The sequence below is a fragment of the Cryptomeria japonica genome, chromosome 9 (genome assembly GCF_030272615.1).
Source record: "Cryptomeria japonica chromosome 9, Sugi_1.0, whole genome shotgun sequence".
In the NCBI taxonomy this organism is placed as follows: Eukaryota; Viridiplantae; Streptophyta; class Pinopsida; order Cupressales; family Cupressaceae; genus Cryptomeria; species Cryptomeria japonica.
The window spans coordinates 239,307,173-239,330,817 of NC_081413.1; positions in this window are offsets into that span (position 1 = coordinate 239,307,173).

Sequence of the window (23,645 nt, forward strand, 5' to 3'; positions counted from 1 at the left end):
CTTTCACTTCTTTTCACAGTCATAAGCCTTCATAACTCATCCACTTGTTCCACACATCATTTCCCTTCTGGCGATACATCATGGACCTTTAATGGAGCTTCCTCGAAGGACTTTGTTATCAGGGATGCCCAAGCTTCTTTAGGTGACACGCATACGAGCTTGTGTAGTCCATACACTAGTAATTCTATCTCAGTTCCTTCATCAAGGAAGACAGACACTCAAGCTACACATCATTCAATCAAGGAACAATGCAGTTACAATCACAAGGTTAAGCCTCATACATTTGAGGTGGGTGACTTAGTTCTCAGAGAAAATCCTAAAAATTAGCAAGACAGAGAGAAGAAGGGCAAGTTCAAACCAAATTGGCTTGGTCCTTACATCATTACAACAACATATGGATCTGGGGCATATCAGCTCTCAACTACAGAAGGTGAACCTTTGGAGGATCCTATCAATAGCATGCACCTTCGTAGGTTCTACACATAGCTCTTCAGAATATCCTAATTCAAAAATACAAAAAAAAATTTATAAAACAAAAAAAAAAATCGTTATGAAAACTTGGCAAACAGGCGCCTTGTGACACAAAAAACATTGAAAAATCGAAAAAAGTAAAGAGAAATAATTTCGTCCAACGATGAAAATCACTTCGGTGGCGCTCTGGGTAAGTACCATGGTGAAAACTGGGTCACCAGCGCCATGCGTAGAGACATTGCTCCTCCCTCCTTCAGGATTCTCTTTCATCCTTCACTTTGCACACACTCACAACCTATCCATTCATAATAAACTTACCCATTCCCATCATGGCTTGTTATTGATCTACCCAAGATTGGTTAGCCATTCATAATAAACCTCCCTTTTCACCTCCCTTTCCATCCATAATAAATCAGATCCTATCTGTGGCTAAGGCAAATCCTACATCTAGTAATGGGTGTGGAACTGAGAACATCACATGTTTCGAGGAGTACAGTTTCTTCCATCTTTCTTCAGTTTATCCGTGCACAATCTGCAATAAAGCAGCATTTGCATCACAAATCCACAATAAAGTTTCATCTTCTCCACAATAAAGTATCAGTTTCATGGATTCAGTCAGTTTTAGATGAGACACAGCAGCAACAATGGGCTTCAACAAATCAAATCTTTCAACAGACTCCGACGACATTATGGTTCAGTGCTATCTATCCTTTCTGTGAAAGTAAACATTGTGACCACAATCAAATAAGACTTATACAAGTGACAAGAGACACTAAAATTGAGGACTACAGTGGGTGTTGGTGTCGAGTCTTGGTTTTCTTTTGATTTTATCTTTCTGGTGACATGTCTTTTAGCTTTTCCAGGATGTCTTTGACTAGAGATTCTATCTCCAGGATGTCTTTGACTAGAAAGGCGAGGATGGGGTATCGTCACCTATTTGTATTTTCTGTCTGTGGATTGTCTCTTAGTAATGCTATGACTTGTCCAAGTATATGAGGACACTGTGAGTCTAGTATGAATTGGGGCATTCCTTGTTTGTGACTGTCTTATCTCCATGCAAACAGGTACAATGACTTTCTGGGTTGAACATATGCCTCGATTGTCATAACCTACTTGCCATAATAAAGCTCAATGATGATAACACACAAGAAGCTCTTTCACTTTCATATCTTCTGTCTTTCATCCCCCCTTTCTTGATTGACTTCAATCGTCCTTCTCGAGTCCGCGTAGCCTGCTATCACATGACTGAGTATAATGACACACCAAAAACATTTGCATTTCATGTAGCTGCACCTACATTACCACATATAAGCATTTCATACATACATATAGATATCACAACTACATCACATCCTACACACAACACCTGTTAGCATAAATTACATTTCGCATCTGCATTATTATATTCATCCACATTTCATACATTCACATTTGCATAATGCATAACATATAAAACATAAAAGAACAAAAATATTGCATTACATACATATTTGCATCCATCTCATAAACAAACATCACATAAGAACATCTCATCACATAGGTACACATGCATATAGCTGCCGCAAAGATGAATCATCTCATATATATAATCAAAAGTATCATGATACAATGATGTCAAAATCATATGGCTACAAAAGCACCCGCAGGTGTCTATAATACAAAAATGGTACAAAACTGATACATAGGGAGCCCTCTAAGGCTATGATGAACTCCCTCCCTCGGAGCTGCCTGGCCTCGGTGGAATCTGAGCCCTTGAATGACCCACCCCAGGATCATCCCTCCCGTCTCCTCTATCTGGTGGTGGTGGAGGACCCATAACCCCACCACTCGATGCCTGTCTCCTCCGGCTCCCTCCCGTAGCTGTCGCTGTACGCGACGGTCTATGGAAGCTCCTCGCCTGCTGATCTGCTAGCACTGCACTGTAGTAGAGGTCTCTCCAGTAGGCTATCTCCTCTCCTGCCCACAGGACATAAGCATATCCTGCCCCTGTATCCTCAGCTGCCTGTCTCCTTGCCCTCAGTGCTGTCTCGGCCTCTGTGTAGCGTCGAATAGCCTGATCTCCCTCTCGCTCAGTATCCCTGAGCCTCATCCTGAGCTGATCCCTCTCCCTCTCCAGCTCCTGGATCTCATCTGCCTGGCCCTGGCAGATCTCTCTCAGATCTAGCAGCTCGGCCTCCACCGGGTCATCCCCCTCTGCCTCTGCCTGTGGCTCCCCCTGTCCAGGTGCTTGCCCCTGTGCCTGTACCTATACTTGTACTGGTGCCTGTACTGGTACCTGTCTCTGTCTCTGTCCCTGTGCCTGTACCTGTCCAGGACCCTGTGCTGCTGGTACCTGTAGCGGCAATCCACCGCGACCCCTCACCACCCGAGCCTGCCTCTCCTCACCACCCTCCCTCCGAGCTGCCACCCTCCTCTCTCCAACTACTCCCCTCCTCCTCCATCGGCCTCGACCCCCATCACCTCCACCATCATCATCATCTCCCCCCCCATCTCCCTCTAGTGCCTCTCCTGGATCTGTCAACCGTGGGAACGGATGCTTTGCCCAATAAGCTGTATACTCGGCATCCATGCCGACGTCCTCGATCTCTGGCCACATGTCCTAGGGTAGAGGTATCATCTCCACCAACTGTGTCACTGCCTGATCATACGACAGCAACGACCCAAACTGTGCCTTATCTCTGACTGTGCGGGCATACATGCCTGATCCCCGGGGCATCCTCTGAATCCGGCCAAACTGTCGGCCAATCCTGTCTACCAGCTGCCTCTCCAGCACATAGGGCGTCCGCCCAATCAAATACCTGCTCTGAAAGGTGTAGGGAAGCTCAACTGTGTCATCCTCCCACTGCTCACAACCCAGATATGGTCGCCATATGACCTCATCAATGTCATCAATCACCCGTCGCCAATGCTCTAGTCTGCCAATCTGTGGCTGCGATGTGATCATATCATATAAATGCACAAAGCTGCGTCCATAACCTCTGCCCCTGAAGCGTATCGATCGGGTAACCGGCAGATGCTCGTAAGCCCATACCTGCAGCAAGGTAACTCCACAGCCCAATCCCACTGACCCATGATAAACAAACTGATGAAGCTCATAATACAGGTGGGCCAACACACATGGTCCCCAGGCATATCTAGTATGCTGTGTCACCAGCATCTCCAGTGCTCCCCCCAGCCCACAGCCAACCCCTGTGTCGCCCTATCCGGACATAGGAACCCACTGATAGCTCCTCCGATCACTGCCGACAATGCTAACCCTGTGGCTGTCATGGTGTCCCATGCCACGTGTCCTGCCCTCATCTCCAATCCAAGGTCCTGAAATACCCGTCTCAATGCCTCCCTATCTCCATCTCGATCGTATGGGATTAGCTCCCCATCGACCGGCACTCGCAGAATCCTGTATACATCCTCCAGGGTGACTGTCATCTCACCCATAGGCAAATGGAATGTGCACGTCTCAGAGTGCCATCTCTCAGCTAGCGCAGTCAGCAAACCCATGTTTGCCCGAAACTCAGGCACATACAACACATGTCTCAAACCCATCTCCTCGATAGCGGCTCTGTCCTCGGCTGTCAACTCAGGTCGCAACCTCTGAGTAGACGGGAATCTCTCCCGTGACTCCAGCATCGGCAAATACTCCTGCAGTCAAACAACTCAATCATGTCAGTTATAGTGGAATTCACTGTTTATCACAAAATGCTACTCGCTATCTAAATGCATATGGCTATCTACCCTAGTGACACTCACTGTTCATCACAAAGTGTTGCTATTTACCCTAGTGACACTCACTGTTCATCACAAAGTGTTTCTATTTATCCTAGTGGTACTCACTGTTCATCACAAAGTACTACGTGTGTGACACTCCCTGTTCATCACAAAGTGTTACTCACATTTGCACTCCCTGTTCATCACAAAGTGCTGCTCATATTTCAGTACTCCCTGTTCATCACAAAGTACTCTATCTTGGTACTCACTGTTCATCACAAAGTGCCTTGATCTATCCTAGTCTTCCTAGAGGACCTGCTTGAGTGTATCCTCTCAGCAGCTTATCCAATCGACAACGTATGTTCATCACAGAATTGCCGATTTGACCTAGAAGATGCAAATTCATACTTTTCAAATGCAAACGCACTTTCCTGACATAAACGCGCATTTATTACTTTACCTAGCATGCATTAATGACAACAATAAATGCATCAAAGTACGAGGAGGTTTGGTGGTACTTACGGGCTCTCCTGCCTCTGCTGGCCTCTGAAATCAGCGAACGCGGTCGAATTTGTGAGTGAAAGCCATCGCTGCTGACTGCTCCTACTCTATTTTCACTCTGCAATATGCTCTCGTGGATGTGTAGATGATAATGAGGATATATTTTCCCCCGTGGTCTATCTTATAGACTACCCCTAGCCCTCGCCTTCATTTTCCGAGTCAGTCTTCATTATCCCGTGACTCTGTCACTTTATCCGATCAATCCATTCTAGCCTTTCTTTCTTATCGAGAGATTGTCTGCAATCTTTTCAAACATTTTCATCCAATCTCTCGAGGGGGCATATCATTCCCATTCTGGGGCAACTCTGTATCAGTTCATCTTATCTTCTTTGAAACAACGCGACAAGTTGCATTGTCTCAAAGAGGGGCAAAATGTAGACACCTAAAATTGTCCAGTCTAATTAAATAAATATTTTATTTATTTAATTATCTAAGCCTAATTCTTCTATTAATTAAATAAATCCTTATTTATTTAATTAATTCATTTATCCTCTTCTAGCCTTATTTCTCATTTAAATAAATACATTTATTTATTTAAATTATCCTTTTCCTAAATTAAATAAATATTCTTATTTATTTAATTATCCCACTTCCTCTATTAATTAAATAAATCTTTATTTATTTAATTAATTCATTAGCCTTTTCTACCTATGACACATGTCATTCATCTCTTAATTCATACACTACCTACCCCTCTCATTATTTTATTATTTCTTTTACCTACCCTCTAATCATTGCCGACCTCCTTTTACACCTCTCAATCTTATCCCTCCATTTCATATAGTGTCTTCTATATAAGGAGATGCTTCCTTCATTATCAAACCCTAATGAGCTAACTACTTGATCAATTGACTACACTACGATCCTACTTGCAGCCACATTCCGTTCTTTGTTGAGCTCTTGTGCATATAAAATCTGAGAGCAAATATACCAAGCAAGATCAATGGAGATAGGAAGAATGGAGATCAAAACCCTATTGGACATGTGATGGTATAATCTTTGTGATTTCATGTGATTTGCATTGTCTTAGGTAATCTTCATATGTTATGGTGGATCTTTGTTGATTGTTAGGCTAGGGTTTTGTGGTTGAATTCATTTAACCTTTCAATATCGTTATTATTGTTATCCATTTTCACCATATACAATTAATATCTAGAAGTTAATGAAAATTGAGATTTGTAGGAAGGTGTGTTGATTGTAGTCTGGAAGAATGCTATGAATTATTCTGCATTTGTAGATATAATCTTGCAGTTTTGGATATAATGTCTATTACCTGTTGATATTGCACTCCTATCTTTTTCAAGTCCCTTGTGCTCCAACTAATGTCTCTTGTGATGGTTGTATGTTAATGATGTGTTGACTAGTTAGGACTGGTCTAGAGAATGCTTTGCATTAGGTTTATATTGCTACATCTTGGAGGGTATGCTTATAATGCTTGCGCAATGTCTCAGTTCAAATTTCTAGTGATGAATTTATCTGGAATTGTGTTTGTTGATGTCCTATCTTTCGATTGTGCTTCCTGACATTATGGTATTGAAGAATTCTATGTCAATTTGGCTTTGCCAGTTTATTTTGGATTAACAAAATGGAAGATGTATATGAGGATTTTGTTGAGGGTTCATGGAATGCCTCTATGTGATCCATATGATGTTGGATGATCTTTTTGGTGCTGCATAATTTGGTTTGATGTTAGTATTCAATGTGATTTGAAGTTATTTGGTTGATAGGGGTTTCTCTCTTTCTTGAGGAGTATATTTGGGGGTCCTCACCTACATTGGAAGGTATGTTGAATTGTGAATTGGTCCTACTATGGATTGTGATGATCCTTTTTTTGAGAATTCAATTGGAGGAAGTGTTTTGAGGTTGACTGGTTATGGGTTACACGTTTTGCCTACATATTGCCCTTTGGTTGACCTTGGAGGATGTGTGCCAATGTGTGAGATGATTGGAACTACATTGGATGATGCTCTAAGATATTTTAGGTCCTCTCTATCTCTTGGATAGGACCACTTTCTGTTAGCAGAAACAAATAAGGAAAACTGAGAGGGGGGTGAATTAGTTTTCACCAGATAAAACAATTTAAGCACAATCTCAGATCTAAACAATTGTAGCAAGAGTAAAGATAAAGAAAATAACAAAACAACACATAACACCAATATTTTTGATGTGGAAAACTCTGTTAAGGGAAAATCCATGGTAGGAACCTACCCACAATAAGATGATACTCTGCATTAGTATGTGTAAATGTTACAATGGGGACAGAACATGCATTCAGGCACACTGCTTAGAGCTCATTGCTAAAAATAGGATGACCTAGAAGGCTCCAACCCTCAGAGAAGTATCACTACCTTACAATAATGGTCAAACTACAATCTAGATTACATGAACTACAAATATAGCATCTGATAATGCCCGATGACAGTTTTGGTTAAGCACATTTGTCTGCCCTACAACAATGTCTTCTCAATACACCACACTGAAGGATAAATTCTCTTATGCACACATACACCATTCTCTGATAATGCATACACACCATTGACATCCAAATTACATGACTATACCACCTATTTATACAAATCATCAACCTTGACTACAAGGTCAGCCAAACCCTCAACCCTCAATTATAAAATTACATCTCACAATACATAAATAAACCACTGGACCAATATAAGGTCATAGATGACATATCATGGACGTAAATCAAATCTGCAAACATGCATCACCACCGGAAATCTTGCCAAGATCAACTACAACACGCTACCCCACCACGAATACTGCATAACACGAAGAATATCACAGGATCAGTAGAATCACTAAGAACGCGCACAAGGATCAATGTGGACAACCAAAACAAATGGGACACGATCAGGAAACACCAACAAGAACATTAGAACCACCCACAATAGCGGCACCAACACCACTTATTCAAATCTTCATCGATCAACACACTAACTCTCAGGAACACCAAACAACAACAATTCGGACTAGAAAGATAACTTGCGGGGCACCATATCACAAACCATCTGAAATGAAGATACACATGAATATCCAAAACATTCTCCCAAATCCGCAACCAAAGATATGATCATACCGGAGCTCACCAGATCAAATACCAAACTCTACCAACCACTAAGCATAAAGAGTGAACTACAAACTGGATCGAATAATACGATCAAGTAAACTTTTGGATCACTGAAACCAATAAGGAATGAAGTATTCCAATATCCCAAATAGATAAACCAACCATATCAACTCAATTCAATCACCATAACACCAAGCAACTCTATGCAACACCAAAACACAAGAATATGTTGACATCAATGACAACAACATATCCTATCAACAACAATATCCAACAATCTCCCCCTTTGGAATTCATGGCAACATATGAATGTGAAAAACAATCAATGAAAACGAAATAGATCAACACCAACAATCTTGCAATAAACTCCCCTTAAGATTATGCACACAAAGATCCAAAGATAAAGCAGTTTTTCGCATACCTCTCTCCCCCTTTGACAACAATGCCAAAGACATAATATAGATTATGTTCTCTCCCCCAATAACTCATCCTCAAAGAAGAAAAAATGCTCCTCCTTAGGATAAAGTCACAATTGAATCCACTGATCAACTGACTACTTCATTTGAGTAGCAACACCAACTCATCAACCCAGACAAAAAGGATAAGGCTCTGAAATCCACTGGATTGATGCAACTCCATGCATCTAGTTCTTAGCAGGAGGGCCAAAGACCCCTAGCTTGTCTCTCAAATAGACAAATGTATCTACAGGCAAAGGCTTAGTGAAATTATCTGCAATCTAATTCTTAGTAGATACATATTCCAATATGACCTCCTCATCACTGACTTTCTCCCTCAAGAAATGATATTTTATTGATACATGCTTTGTTTAGAATGCAACACTGGATTCTTTGAAATATTGATAACACTTGAATTATCACAATATATAATAATAGGTTCATCATAAATCACCCTAATGCCCTTCAACATCTATTTCATCCAAACTACCTGAGTACAGTTACTAGCAACACAATGTATTGAACTTCAGTAGTAGATAAAGATACGACATCTTGTTTTTTACTGGACCATGAAATCAACTTCTTTCCCAAAAATAATGATCCACCGATAGTGCTCTTCCAGTCGTCAACATCACCAGCCCAATCAACATCAGTATAGTTACATAGCAAGAAATCATCATTCTTTGAATACCATAAGCCATAGCCAACAATCCCTTTCAACTATCTGAAAATCCTTTTTATAGCGGTAACATGAGTCTCTTTAGAATCTGCTTGAAATCTTGCACAAAGACAAACAACATGCATAATATCCAGTCTAGTCTAAGTTAGGTACAACAATCCACCAACCATATATCTATACAAGGTCTGATTAACTTTTTGGGATTCATCATTCTTAGACAACTTGTATCCAGTCACCATAAGGGTTCCAATAGGTTTAGAATCAATTAATCCAAACTTTTTCAACAATTCCTTCACATACTTAGATTGAGAAATGAAAATACCTTCACTAGTCTGAGTAATCTGCAATCCTAAGAAGAATTTCATCTCACCTATCATAGACATCTAAAATTACTTTTGCACATAATTAGGAAACTTCATAATCAAATCATCATCACCACCAAAGATGATATCATCAACAAAGACTTCAACAATTAAAATGTTATCATTCTCAACTTTGAAATATAAATTACTATTAGTAGTATCTTTACAAAATCTCAGCTTCAACAAATACTTATCTGGTCTTGCATATCAGGCTCTAGGGGCTTGTTTTAGTCCATACATAGCTTTCTTTAATTTACATACCATATCTCCTTCACCTGATAAAGAAAATCCATTTGGTTTCTCAATGTAGGCTTACTCTTCAAGATCATCATTCAAAAAGGCTGACTTGAAATCCATATGATATACCTTGAAATTCTTGTAAGCAGCATATGCAAGTAATAATCTAATAGATTTAATTCTAGTTATAGGGGCAAAAGTCTCCTTATAGTCAACACCTTCCATTTGAGAACACCCTTTGCATACCAATCTTGCGTTGTTTCTGACAACTTCACCGACTTCATTCTATTTATTCTGGAACACCCATTTAGTACCAATCACATTCTTGTCTTTAGGTCTCAGAACAAGCTTCCAAGTGTTATTCTTTTCAATCTGATTCAACTCTTCTTCTATTGCTTTTGTTCAATTTTAATCCTTACATGCTTATGCCACATCTTTAGGTTCAATCTTTGAAATCAAACATCTCTTCAACAACAATTTTTCTCCTAATCATCACACCTTTATTCTTGTCACCAATAATCTTATTTTTTGAATGATTCAATCTTACATACCTCAAAGTCTTCTGATTATTATAATTTTCAGGCTCTTGCACTTCTTCACCGACAACAACAATATCCAGATTGACTGTCTCCACCAGATTATTCTACTTTAGGATCTTTGTCTGCACAAGCTTAGGAACAACATCTTCATCATGAAAATCATATCTGCATGTTGTGATATGTTTTCCAAGACATTCATCCACCTTCACATTTGCACTCTCAACTATCTTCTTCAATCTCTTATTATAGCACCGATAGGCCTTTCTCTTAGTAGAATATCCCAAAAAGATTCCTCCATCACATCTTGCATCAAACTTTCCTATATCCTCATCTCTCTTGATATAACATTTACTTCCAAAAACTCTGAAATATCTAATTGTAGGAACATGACCAAACCATAGCTCATAAGGAGTCTAACCAGAGTCACCTTTAATATGCACCCATTTGAATGTGTAAACAACAGTGCTAACAACTTCTCTCCAAAAGGTCTGTGCAACATTTCCTTCTATCAGGATAGTCCTCATAGCATCCAAGATAGTTATGTTCTTCCTTTCAACAACTCCATTCCGCTGAGGGGTTCTAGGAGCAGATAACTATCTTCTAATTCCATTCCTCTCACAAAATGTATCAAATTCTCCTAATTTAAATTCTCCTCCTCTGTCAGATCTCAGGCACTTCAAGTTCAATCTTGTCTTGGTCTCCACTCTAGCTTTGAATATCTTGAATTTCTCCAATGCTTCTGATTTCTCCCTTAGAAAAGTAACCCACATCATCCTTGAATAGTCATCAATAAGCAACATGAAATATCTATCACCCTGCATGCTTCTTACTCTAGTGGGACCACATAATTCAGCATGAACAAGATCTAGCAATCCATTAGATGAATACAACTTACTCTTAAATGGAGTTCTTGTTTGCTTTCCCATATGAAACTCCTTACATACCAGATTAGCAAGCTTCACAATTTTAGGCAAATATCTAACAACTTGAGTAGAACTTATCCTTAACATGCAATCAAAATTAACATGACACATTATCCTATGCTGCAACCAACTTTCATCAATCTGAGCAATCAAACAACTTTTCTCACCAACATTTAAGTGAAAGATATTACCTTTAGTCTTAGTTCCAGATGCAATCTTTATACTAGAGGCATTTAGGATCTTACATTTACCATTCTTGAATTGCAAATCATATCCCTTGTCAACCATTTGTCCAACACTCAATAGATTATGCTTCAAACCTTCAATATACAAGACATAATCAGTATTATGCTTACCATTGAAAGATATAAAACCTGTATGGTGCAGGAGCACCTAGTTGAGCAAAACTCTCCTTTTTGAGTAATTTGTGATTTCATGTTTGTAATGTCTTGTGTCAAGTTTATAATGCTGTTTTAGGTTGTTGTGTGTCTTGTTTAGTGGTCTTGATCTTATTTTAGGCTCAAGAGGTCAAGTTTTGCCTTTCAGGCTTTGAGTTGACAATTTTTGGCAAAAATGTGCAAAATTGCCAAAAAGGTCTTCTAATGCTTTCCAAAGCATTGAAACATGTTTGATAAGTGTTTTTAAGCATGTCTAAGGTGTTTAGACAAGTTTCTAATGTTATATTGTCAAAAATGTCTTTTGGAGCAAGAAATGTTGTCATTGGGCTTGTAAAAGTTGTCATTTTTTGACTTTTCTTGCTATGATAGGGAGGTTGCTAGGTATATGCTCAAAAGGCCAATTCGAGTCAAAAGGTCATAAAAGGAAACAAGAGATATTGTTTGTGTGGCTCCTGATATTTGCAATAATAAGTTTAGTTACACTTGATAGGTCTCTCTACAAGTCTTCACCAACAACCTCCCTTTTTGGTGATAACTCACACCCATGTTCAAACCTACTCCAATTGCTCACTCCACCCATAGACACATTATCAAACCTTGTTATTTTGGCATTCAACCCTCTGTTTTAGAGTGCATTAGGAGTCTTCAACATGGACATGTGGGGTAACAAGATTTTCTCAAGGTTTTGGTAATCAAACTTAGTTTAAGGCCCATAGCCTTTGGCTTGCTCAATGCACCAACCAAAAGGTCAAAATCTCCAACTGAGACTATGCATTGTCCAAGGTTCCATCTGAAACTTATCTCACTATTTTGGATTGTTCTCCTAAGGTTTCATAATCCCCAAAACTCCTCCTTATAATTGGGTTTATGTATTTTGACAAAAACAGTCAAATGTGTGTTATGCAGTCAAAAGGGCTACTAGCCCGTGGAGGCCTAATTGGCACTTTTTTGCTTATCCTACTCTACGATGGGTATTTCCTCCCTCAAACTTGATTTGGATGGTATTTTTGAGGTATATGCTAGTGTATTTTCATGGTCTAGGCCACTGTTAGTGTAAAGTGAGGACTGCCCACCATTTAAGGCACTTTTGTAGGATTTGGTAAGGTTTTAAACCAAAGAACATTGAAAAGTATTTCCAACTCCACTCATCAAGCCTCCAAACTGGCTTAGAACTTTTGCCACACCAAAATGAAACCTTCCCCTGCTACTGCCCTGCAAACATAATGCCAAACACTTGGCAAACAACTGAAAATGTCACTGTCACTGTTAAAACTTGTTAGGGTTTCAAGCAGATCCAAAGCAAATATGAACTAACAATTATATGCAGATTTAAATACAAAAGATAAAGAAATAAAACAGGACACAGATAACACAAAGATTTAATGTGGTTCACCCAGAATGGGTTACGTCCACCATACACAGTCGTCCAATCTTTCTTATTATCCAGCAAAAACAGTACATCAACCTTACAATGCCTTAAGCATCCCAGCCGCTTATAACATGCGTTTTTAGCACAAAAACAAAGTCGGCCTTTTTAGGGTTTTATTACAATGTTGGTTTTCATCAACAAAAAAAAAAAAAAAAACCCAATTTTTTTTTTCTCGAGGGCTCCCGCCCCCGAACCCTCGCTTTTCTTGGGGGCTGTTGGCCCGGCCCCGAACCCCGACAAGGATACGTGTTGAGTGTACAATACTTTGCTGATCAGTCACCACATTTCAACAATCTCCCACTTGGAGACTGATCAGGGTCCACACCGAACAATCTCCCACTTGGAGACTGATACTACACAACACCACTGTACATGCAACATCCGCTAGATAAAAACACTAGGACTCGACTGGTATAAATTCCACAATTATCAATCAAGAAGACTAACAGAAATTGATGAAGAAATCAACTTCTCCTATGGAACTACCTTCATGAACATATCGGTAGGATTCTCACTTGTGCAAATCTTCTCAAGCCATAACTGACCCTCCTTCAAAACAGTCCGGATGAAGTGGTACCTAAGCTGAAAGTGCTTTGTCCTTGAATGAAAAGTAGAGTTCTTTGCAAGATGAATGACACTTTGGCTATCAGTATACAATGGGTGACCCTCCTGTGTCTGACCCAATTCCTCCAGAAAACATTGTAACCAAATCATCTCCTTGTTGGCTTCTGTAGCAGCAACATACTCAGCTTCAGTGGTTGAAAGTGCAACAACCTTTTGCAGCCTAGAAATCCAATTGACTGCAGTTCCCCCTATAGTACTCCTCCATGAATCAATATCACCTGCCAGATCAGAGTCAACAAATCCACTCAGAGCAACATTAGATCCTTTGAAACATAATGCCTTCGTATTGGTTCCTTTCAAATACCGAAGGATCCATTTCACAGCATTCCAATGTTCCATAACTAGATTACTCATTAACCTGCTCACAACTCCCACTGCATGTGCAATATCTGGCCTTGTGCATACCATTGCATACATCAGACTGCCAACAACTGATGAATATGGGATGTTAGACATTTTATTAACCTCTTCCTGTGCCTTTGGGCACATCTCCTTAGTCAATTTGAAATGACTAGCCAAAGGTGTACTAACTGCTTTTGCATCCTGCATGTTAAATCTTTTCAACACCTTCTTTATATACTCACTTTGGGACAAATTCAAGGTTCTATTTTTCCTGTCCCATGTAATCCTCATACTGAGAATTCGCTTAGTTGCACCCAAATCCTTCATAGCAAATGACCTGGCTAAGTTCTGTTTAAGATCATTTATATGTTGCATATTAGACCCAAGAACAAGCATGTCATTATCCAATCTCTTAAAATAACACAATGATCAGAATGACATCTATGATAACCATGTTCAGCCATGAAACTATCAAATTTTAAATACCATTGTCGGGGTGCTTGCTTTAGGCCATACAAACTTTTCTTCAACCTGCACACCAAGTTCTCCTTACCTTTGACCTCATATCCCTGTGGTTGCAACATGTAAATTTCCTCCTCCAAATCTCCATGGAGAAAAGCTATTTTGACATCTTATTATTCAAGATGTAAATCATCTGCAGCCACAAGACTAAGTACAGTTCTAATTGAAGTCATTTTTACAACTGGAGAAAATATTTCATCATAATCTATACCCTTTTTCTGTGCAAAACCTTTTACCACAAGTCTGGCCTTATATCTTTTCTGACCTCCTTCCTCCTCCTTCAGCCTATAAACCCATTTGTTAGGCAAAGCTCTTTTTTCTTCTAGTAAAGGGACTAAGTCCCGAGTCTTATTTTTCATCAAGGAGTCCATCTCTTCTTTCATGCCTAGCTCCCACTGTTGTTTGGCATCCACCTGCATTGCTTCTTCATATTCTTCGGGTTCACCAGAATCAGTTAATAAAATAGAATACAAAGAAGGAGAAAATCTTTCAGGGGGTCTACTTGACCTCGTAGAATGTGTAACACTTGTAGGAGTTTGTGGGACAATCTATTGTTGCTGAGCATCAGGTACCTGAGGCATTTCATTTTCAGGAATCTCATCCAACACCACATATTCTTGTTTTTCCTGTTCATGCTTCTTTTCCTGCATCTGTTCTTTATACATAACCTTCTCATTGAATATAACATCTCTACTTCTAATTATTTTCTTATTTTCAAAATCCCATAACCGATAGCCATATTCATTTATCCCATATCCAATGAAGGTACATTTCTGAGATTTAGCATCAAGCTTGGTTCTGTTTTCTTTATCAATATGGACAAAAGCTTCACAACCAAAGGTTTTCAGAAAAGAATAATTTACCTTTTTACTAATCCATGCCTCCTCTGGAATACCACCATTCAAAGGGGTTGAAGGTCCTTTATTTATCAAATAGATGACAGTATGTACAACATCTGCCCAAAAATGTAAGGGCAATCTAGCATGCAATCTCATGCTCCTCGCGCGTTCCATGATAGTCCTATTCATTCTCTCTGACACACCATTTTCCTGTGGAGTTCCTGGAACTGTCTTCTGCTTTCAAATCCCATTTAAGGAGCAGTAATCTTCAAATTCTTTGCTGCAATACTCACCTCTATTATCCGATTTGAGACACTTCAACTTTTTTCCTGTCTCATTCTCAACCAAAACTTTCCATTTCTTAAAAGTTTCAAAAACATCTGATTTTTGTTTTAGGAAATATACCCATATTTTTCTGGTTGAGTCATCAATAAAAATAACATAATAACAAGATCCAGCAAGAGATGATACTTGAGCTGGTCCCCATACATCTAAATACACAAGCTCTAACTTCTCACTCTTCTTCTCTTTCCCAACCTTGAGAAATCTGACTCTTTTTTGTTTACCATAAACACAGTTTTCACATAACTCTAAATCAATCTTCTTTAGTCCTGGCAATAGATTTTTGGAGTGAAGGATTTTCATCCCTTTCTCACTCATGTGCCCAAGCCTATGGTGCCACATTATCGAATCTGTTCTTGCAACATCTATTGTTGATGTAGTAACTTTATCTGTAGCAGCTAGGGTAGAGTAAGTGTTACCAGTACACAGATATAATGTGCCTACCTTCGCACCTTTAGCTACTACTAATGATCCTTTAGTGACCTTCCACATACTGTCTGAGAAGGTAACTATGCAACCTTCACTACCTAGTTGCCCTGCAGAAATTAAATTTCTTCTTAAATTAGGAACATGTTTTACCTCCTGCAGAAACCAGTCATTTCCATTCTGCAACTTGATCTTTATCTTTCCTTTTCCAACAATTTGACAGGGCTCATCATCACCCAAATATACCTGTCCAAAATCACCTTGAACATAGTCTAGAAAATATTTTCTATGGGGTGTCGCATGAAATGAAGCCCCAGAATCTATTACCCAGGAATCATTAACATTATCCAAACATAAGATTAAAGCATCTTGTAAAGTATTACTTGCAATATTAGCTTCCTTACTGTCATTTTCATTTTTGTCTCCTTCTTTGTTTTTCTGAGACCAACAGTCTTTCTTTAGATGACCAGGCTTTTCGCAGTACCAACAATCTTTCTTTCCTCTAGATTGAGAGTGTCCTTTCTTTGACTTCCCTCGTGACTTCTCATTCCTAGGGCCTTTTCCTCTTTCCTTTGATCTTCCTCTGTTTTCCACATTCAAAACACTATCTGATGATGTTGGAGTCTCACCTGTTCTTTTCCTTCGCATTTCCTCGCTTAGGATAACACCAACAATATCATCAAATACCAAAGTATTTTTACCAGAGACAAAGTTACTTACAGCCATAACCAAGCTATTCCAGCTTTCTGGCAAAGAACATAAAATCTAGAGAGCCCTAACCTCTTCTGCAAAGGTAATTTTTACCGAAGACAGTTGACTGGTAATTGTATTAAATTCATTTAAGTGCTCTGCTATAGATCCTCCCTCACTCATTTTCAAATTAAACAAACGCTTCATAAGAAATACCTTATTCGAAGCCGAGGGTTTCTCATACAATTTTGCCAATGTCGCCATCAAATCTACAGTCATTTTTGCTTCTGTTATATTGAATGCTACAGACGGTGCAAGACACAATCGAATGGATCCTAGTGCCTTTCTATCTAAAATGTCCCACTCTTCATCTGACATTGTGGTCGCTTTCTTTGCCTTTCCTTCCAATGGTCGCCACAAATCCTTTTGATACAGGTAATCCTCCATCTGCATTTTCCATAACTAATAGTTCTGGCCATTAAACTTTTCGACCTTGAATTTGGAATCCTCCATTGCTCCCACTCAAATTTGAGAGTCCTGCCAATTTACAAAAAACCTCACTCTGATACCAATTGTTAGGGTTTCAAGTAGATCCAAAGCAAATATGAACTAACAATTATATGCAGATTTAAATACAAAAGATAAAGAAATAAAACATGACACAGATAACACAAAGATTTAACGTGGTTCACCCATAATGGGTTATGTCCACCATACACAGTCATCCAATCTTTCTTATTATCCAACAAAAATAGTACATCAACCTTACAATGCCTTAAGCATCCCAGCCGCTTATAACATGCGTTTTTAGGGCAAAAACAAAGTCGGCCTTTTTAGGGTTTTATTACAATGTTGGTTTTCATCAACAAAAAAAAAAATACCCAAATTTTTTTTTCTTGGGGGCTCCTACCCCCGAACCCCTGCTTTTCTCGGGGCCTGCCGCCCTCGAACCCCTGCCTGACCCCGAACCCTGGCAAGGATACGTGCTGAGTGTACAATACTTTGCTAATCAGTCGCCACATTTCAACAAAACTGTCCCTTTACCAGTCAATCTGCTGCTACATCTTTGGGCTTGCATCAAAAGGTGTTGGAACTACAAATATACCTCAATGAGGTCTGCAAAACACTAATCAACTTTCCTATTACATTGCCTTCTTAGTCACAAGGCTTGAATGATTCTTTTGAAGCATTCCATGAGCATTTGACAAATACAATTCACAAAAATAGTGAACTCACTGTTTTATTTACAAAATGAGAATGTTTGATAAGAACAAGATAATCTAACAAACCAATATGATGCTCAACACCCTTGGCCATATGTCTAGACCTCTGCCTCATACATTTGTATACTCCAAATTACTTTTGGGTGCAAATCTTGAGTTTTTGAACATGCTACTAGCCGAGTAATCAATACTTGCCTAGTATTCACTCAAGTCCTCCTTCCAAACACAATTTTGGCATAAATTAGAGCATATGTACATTATATACATGAGTACCAACTTGACTAAATCCATATTGTGGGATCCCAGACCTGGATTAGTCAAGTGGTGGCATTTTGGAACTTCAAACCCTTGATAGGGCAGTGAACACACAAAAGCAAAATATTTTTTTACAAACAAAATGCCAAAGGAAACCAGTACTAAAATCACTTGGAGAGAATTGTAAAACTACTATGCACACTTTCCAAAGGTACAGTATGGACTATGAAGCTACAGTACGGACTGTTACACCAAAGGAGAAAAAAACAATGAATAAAGCCAAAATTTCATGATTTTATTAGGAATCTCTTGCTCATACAATCACCCAACCTTCTTCAAGGAAAAGAGAGGTCTTTTTATAGTCCAAAAAGTTAGTTATCAAGCCTAGTATGGACATGAGGCTTCCACAACTTCATTTTGCAAGAAAAGTAAAAAAATGACAACTTTTACAAGCCCAATGACAACATTTCTTGCTCCAAAAGACATTTTTGACAATCTAACCTTAACAACTTGTCTAAAAACCTTAGAAATGCTTAAAAATACTTATCAAACATGTTTCAATGCTTTGGAAAGCATTAGAAGACCTTTTTGGCAATTTTGCACATTTTTGCCAAAAATTGTCAACTCAAAGCCTGAAAGGCAAAACTTGACCTCTTGAGCCCAAAATGAGATCAAGACCGCTAAACAAGACACAAAACAACCTAAAACAACATTATAAACTTAACACAAGACATTACAAACATGAAATCACAAATTACTCAAAAAGGTGAGTTTTGCTCAACTAGGTGCTCCTGCACCATACTTCCCCAAAAAACAAAGAAGTCATGTGACTCCTTGAGGCAGCAAAGAAGAAGGTATTCCAGCTTTCTAAAAGTCAGCTTCAGGTATCCATGTGGCCTTTGAGATAGGCTTGTCCTTCAATTTGATTAGATGCCCCATGTAGGTGCGATTCCTTGTCTTTTTGAGAATCCTGGAGTCTAGAACATGTTCTACTTGGGGAATAGAAAGAGAAGGGAGAGATAGATTAGAAAGGGATTGTGCAACATCTGAAACTCTTTAAATCTCCTTAGGTGGCTTCCCTTTGAAAGCAATCAAATCTGCAACATTAAAAATGGGAGACAAAGAAACATCAGTAGGCAAATCAACTTTGTAAGTATTAGACCCATACTTAGCCAATATTTTGCAAGGGCCTATTCTCCTCATCTGAAGTTTTCTTGGAACTCCCTTTTGTAGCCTTGCCTTGTTCAAATGAACCATCACATAATCACCTATGGAAAACTGAACATCTCTATTTGTAGCATCCACTTTTGCCTTGACTTTTGGGGAGGTTTCTTGGAGAGCTTTTCTCACTTGCTCATGAACCTCTTTCATGGATTGAGCCATGTCACTTGTTGTTCCACTCTTAGGCTGTGAATTAGTGATATCCCTCAACTCCATTATACCCCTTGGATGCATACCATAAACAACTTCAAAAGGGCTTTTACCTGTAGACCGGTTGACACTATCACTGTAGGCATATTCTGCTTGATGAATGAGCTGATCCCAACTCTGCCTATATTCCTTTGACAAGCACCTAAGCATGTTGCCAAGAGACCTATTCACAACTTTGGTTTGGCTATCCATTTGTGGATGATAAGCTGAACCAAAAGAGAGATTAGTACCCAATCTCTTCCACAATGTTTTCCAGAAATGACCAAGAAACTTAACATCCCTATCTAAAACAATGCTAGTACGCAAACCATGTATTCTAACAACTTCTTTGAAAAATAAGTAAGCAATATGACTTGCATCATGTGTTGTCTTGCAAGGAATAAAATGAGCCATTTTGCTAAATCTATCAACTACTACAAAGATGCTATCAAATCCTGCTTGAGTTCTAGGTAATCCTACCACAAAATCCATAGTAATGCAATCCCAAGGCCTATGTGGAATGGGAAGAGGCTGATATAAACTAGCATTGGAGGAATTACCTTTTTCTTTCTGGCATACCAAACACTGCTCAACATACCTCCTGATGTCTCTCTGCATCTTAGGCCAATAATAGAACCTTTGAACCAACTCTAGGGTCTTGTTAAGACCGAAATGTCCACATAAGAACCCATTGTGCTTCTCCTGAATGAGGTTCTCTCTCATAGAACCTTTTGGAACACACAAGTATCCACCCCTGAATAACAAACCATCCTGCAAAGTGAACTCAGCATATGCACCATGGAAATTATTCTCAAAATCTTGACAAACTTTATAAGCTTCAGCAAAATCATCATCAGTAGGATACATATCTTTAAAACTATCAATACCAATGCTTTGTACTTGAATCTCATGAATAGTTAACATCCTTCTACTCAAAGCATCTACTACTTTATTCAACTGACCCTTCTTATGCTTAAGAGTAAAAGTGTAAGCTTGCAAATATTCTACCCATTTAACATGCCTATGATTCAGTTTATCCTGTGAGTTCAAGAAACTTAGTGCCTGATTATCTGTGTATACAACAAACTCTTTAGGAAGAAGATAGTGTCTCCATTTCCTAAGTGCTTGTACTAATGCATAGAGTTCTAAATCATAGGAAGAGTACTTTTTCTTTGCATCATTCAACTTATCACTAAAGAATACAACTGGTCTATTGTCCTGACTTAAAACAGCTCCTACAACAATATTACTAGCATCACATTCAATAGTAAAAAGCTTATTAAAACTAGGTAAAATGAGCACTGGTTGAGTAGCTACTTTAGTTTTCAATAATTCAAACCCCTTATTGGCTGCATCTATCCACTGAAATTTTACCTTTACACCCCCTTTGATGGTGTCCAACATTGGAGCACAAATCTCATTGAATCCCTTGATGAAATTTCTATAAAATTATGCCAAACCATGGAAGCTTCTGACATCATTGGTTGTCTTAGGAGTTGGCCAACTGGTTATTATTGCAACTTTAGATTGATCCATTTTCAGATTGCCTCCTGATACAACAAAACCAAGATAGACCAATTCTTGCTTCAAGAAATCACATTTTTCTAGATTAATGGTTAGCTGTTCATCAGATAATTGTCTCAAAACAATAGCTAAATGCTTCAAATGCTCCTCCTTAGTCTTACTGAAAATAAGAATATCATCTAAATACATAACAACAAACTTGCCAATGAAATCATGTAAAACTTCATTCACGAGTCTCATGAATGTGCTGGGAGCATTAGAGAGTCCAAAAGGCATGACAAGGCACTCATAGAGACCCTCATTTATTTTGAAAGTTGTCTTCCATTCATCCCCCTCTTTGATTCTTATCTGATGGTAACCACTCTTCAAGTCAATCTTACTGAAATACTATGCACCCCCCAAACAATCCATCAAATCCTCTATCCCGGGTATGGGAAATCTGTATCTGATGGTGATCTTGTTTATGGCTCTAGAATCTGTACAAAGTCTCCATGTTTCACCCTTCTTAGGTGCCAAAATTGTAGGTACTGCACAAGGACTAATGCTTTTCCTAATCAACCCTTGGTCTAAGAGTTCTTGTATTTGTCTTGCTACCTCTTCATTTTGTTCAGGGGTCATCTTATAGGCTGCCTTATTTGGTAAAGAGGCTCCAGATATGAAATCAATTTGATGGCTAATAGCTCTAGGAGGTGCTAAAGTTGCAGGTGTACCACCACTGATTATTGCTTTGAAGTTATCAAGGATTTGTTGCACCTCATACGGTATCTCAACTTTCTTTTCTACCTTTTCTTCCTTGGGTTTCACTATGAGTGCAAATCCCACTCCTTCACCTTCTTCTAGTGTTTTTATGAACTCTTTCTCATTCACTAACAAGATGTTAGGTACTTTGTTGCTGCTCTCTCCTTCTTCATTGAGGGATTGAATTTGATAGGCTACTCCATCTTTCTGAAATGAGTAGGAGTTTCTTTCCCCATCATGGTGTGCTTTTCGGTCAAACTGCCATGGTCTACCCAACAGTAGGTGGCAAGCATCCATAGGAAGGATGTCACATAGGATCCTATCTATGTATCCACCTATGTGGAAATCTACCCAGGCTTGCTCATTTACTAATACATGTTGTCCCTTATTTAACCATGTGACTTTGTATGGCTCCTTGTGTTGTATCCTAGGTAGTTTCAATTTACTCACTGCTTCCTCTGATATGATGTTATCTGTGGATCCTGAATCTATGATCACCTTACACAACTTTCCCATGATTTTACACTTAATCCTAAACAATGCTCTTCTCTGTGAGACCTCTGTGTTGTGTGGCTTCTTCATTAACACTCTCTTGATCATTAAACTCTCACCATATTCTGAAGCTAGGTGGTTCAATGCTGAAGTTCTGGTATTACCTCCATCTTTCTAAACATAGTTTACCCTCTTCTCACCACCATAGGATTCTAGGCTTCTCTGGGCATCTATAGGCAGGGTGGCCCAACTTTTGATAGTTATAACACTTCATGGTTGAGAAGTAGGACCTTATCCCTGGTCCATTAGATCTACCCCTACGTAGGTTGCTTGATCCCCTACCCCTATAGTTGGGTTTGCTTTGAGAATCCCCACTTTGCTCTAGAAGTTTAAACTCTCCTTGGGATCGTTGATCTATGCTCCTTCCCCCCAAACTGCCTCTATGGCCTCTACCATCTCTTCCCCTACCTCTTCCTCTGTTATTTTGTTCTTGTTTTCTTGTACCTTTCTCTTCCACCTTAAGTGCTAGTTGATAACACTTGTGTACTGTTTGTGGGCATAACAAGCTCATCTCTTCCTGGATGTTCCATCTTAACCCATTCAAGTACCTTGCCACTTTTATACTCTCATCCTCTACTACTCTAGATCTCATGCACAATTTTTGAAACTCCTCAGTGTAGCTACTGACATCTAGGTCTTTTTGTCTCAAATTTTATCTTTTCCTGTGAAGTTGTACTTCGTAGTCTTCAGGAAGGTAGGTTTCTTTTATTTTGGCTACCATTGCTTTCCAGGTGGCTATTGGTTGGTTACCTCCTTTCACCCTTTCCTCTTGGATGAACTTCCACCAAGTTAAGGCTTCCCCTCTCAACCTTGATTTTGCTACCTTAACCTTTTGTGCTTCAGTTACTCCATCACATTCAAAATGGTTTTCTAGACCTTCAATCCACTCTATAAGAGCATCTGGATCCATCTTCCCACTAAAAAGAGCCACTCCCTCTAAGGTTTTACCACTCATAGATCTCAAGGCTTTCAAGAATGGTTCTTGCTCAATGAAAGGGTCAGGCATGGGGACCTCATCCTCTATTTCCATCATTTTACCCTGATCTCCAACCTTATCATGGACTTCTTCAGTTTTGACTTTTACTTCAACTAGTTTCATTGCTAGTTGATCTAATCTTTCTCTGAGTGCCCTATTTTCCTCTTCTTGGTCTTCAATCTTCTTGGCTAACTCAGCGTTAGTCACCATGTTTTCCTAATGATCCTTCTCTCCTGAATCTTTTGTTGGCTCTGATACCACTATGATAGGGAGGTTGCTAGGTATATGCTCAAAAGGCCAATTTGAGTCAAAAGGCCATAAAAGGAAATAAGAGATATTGT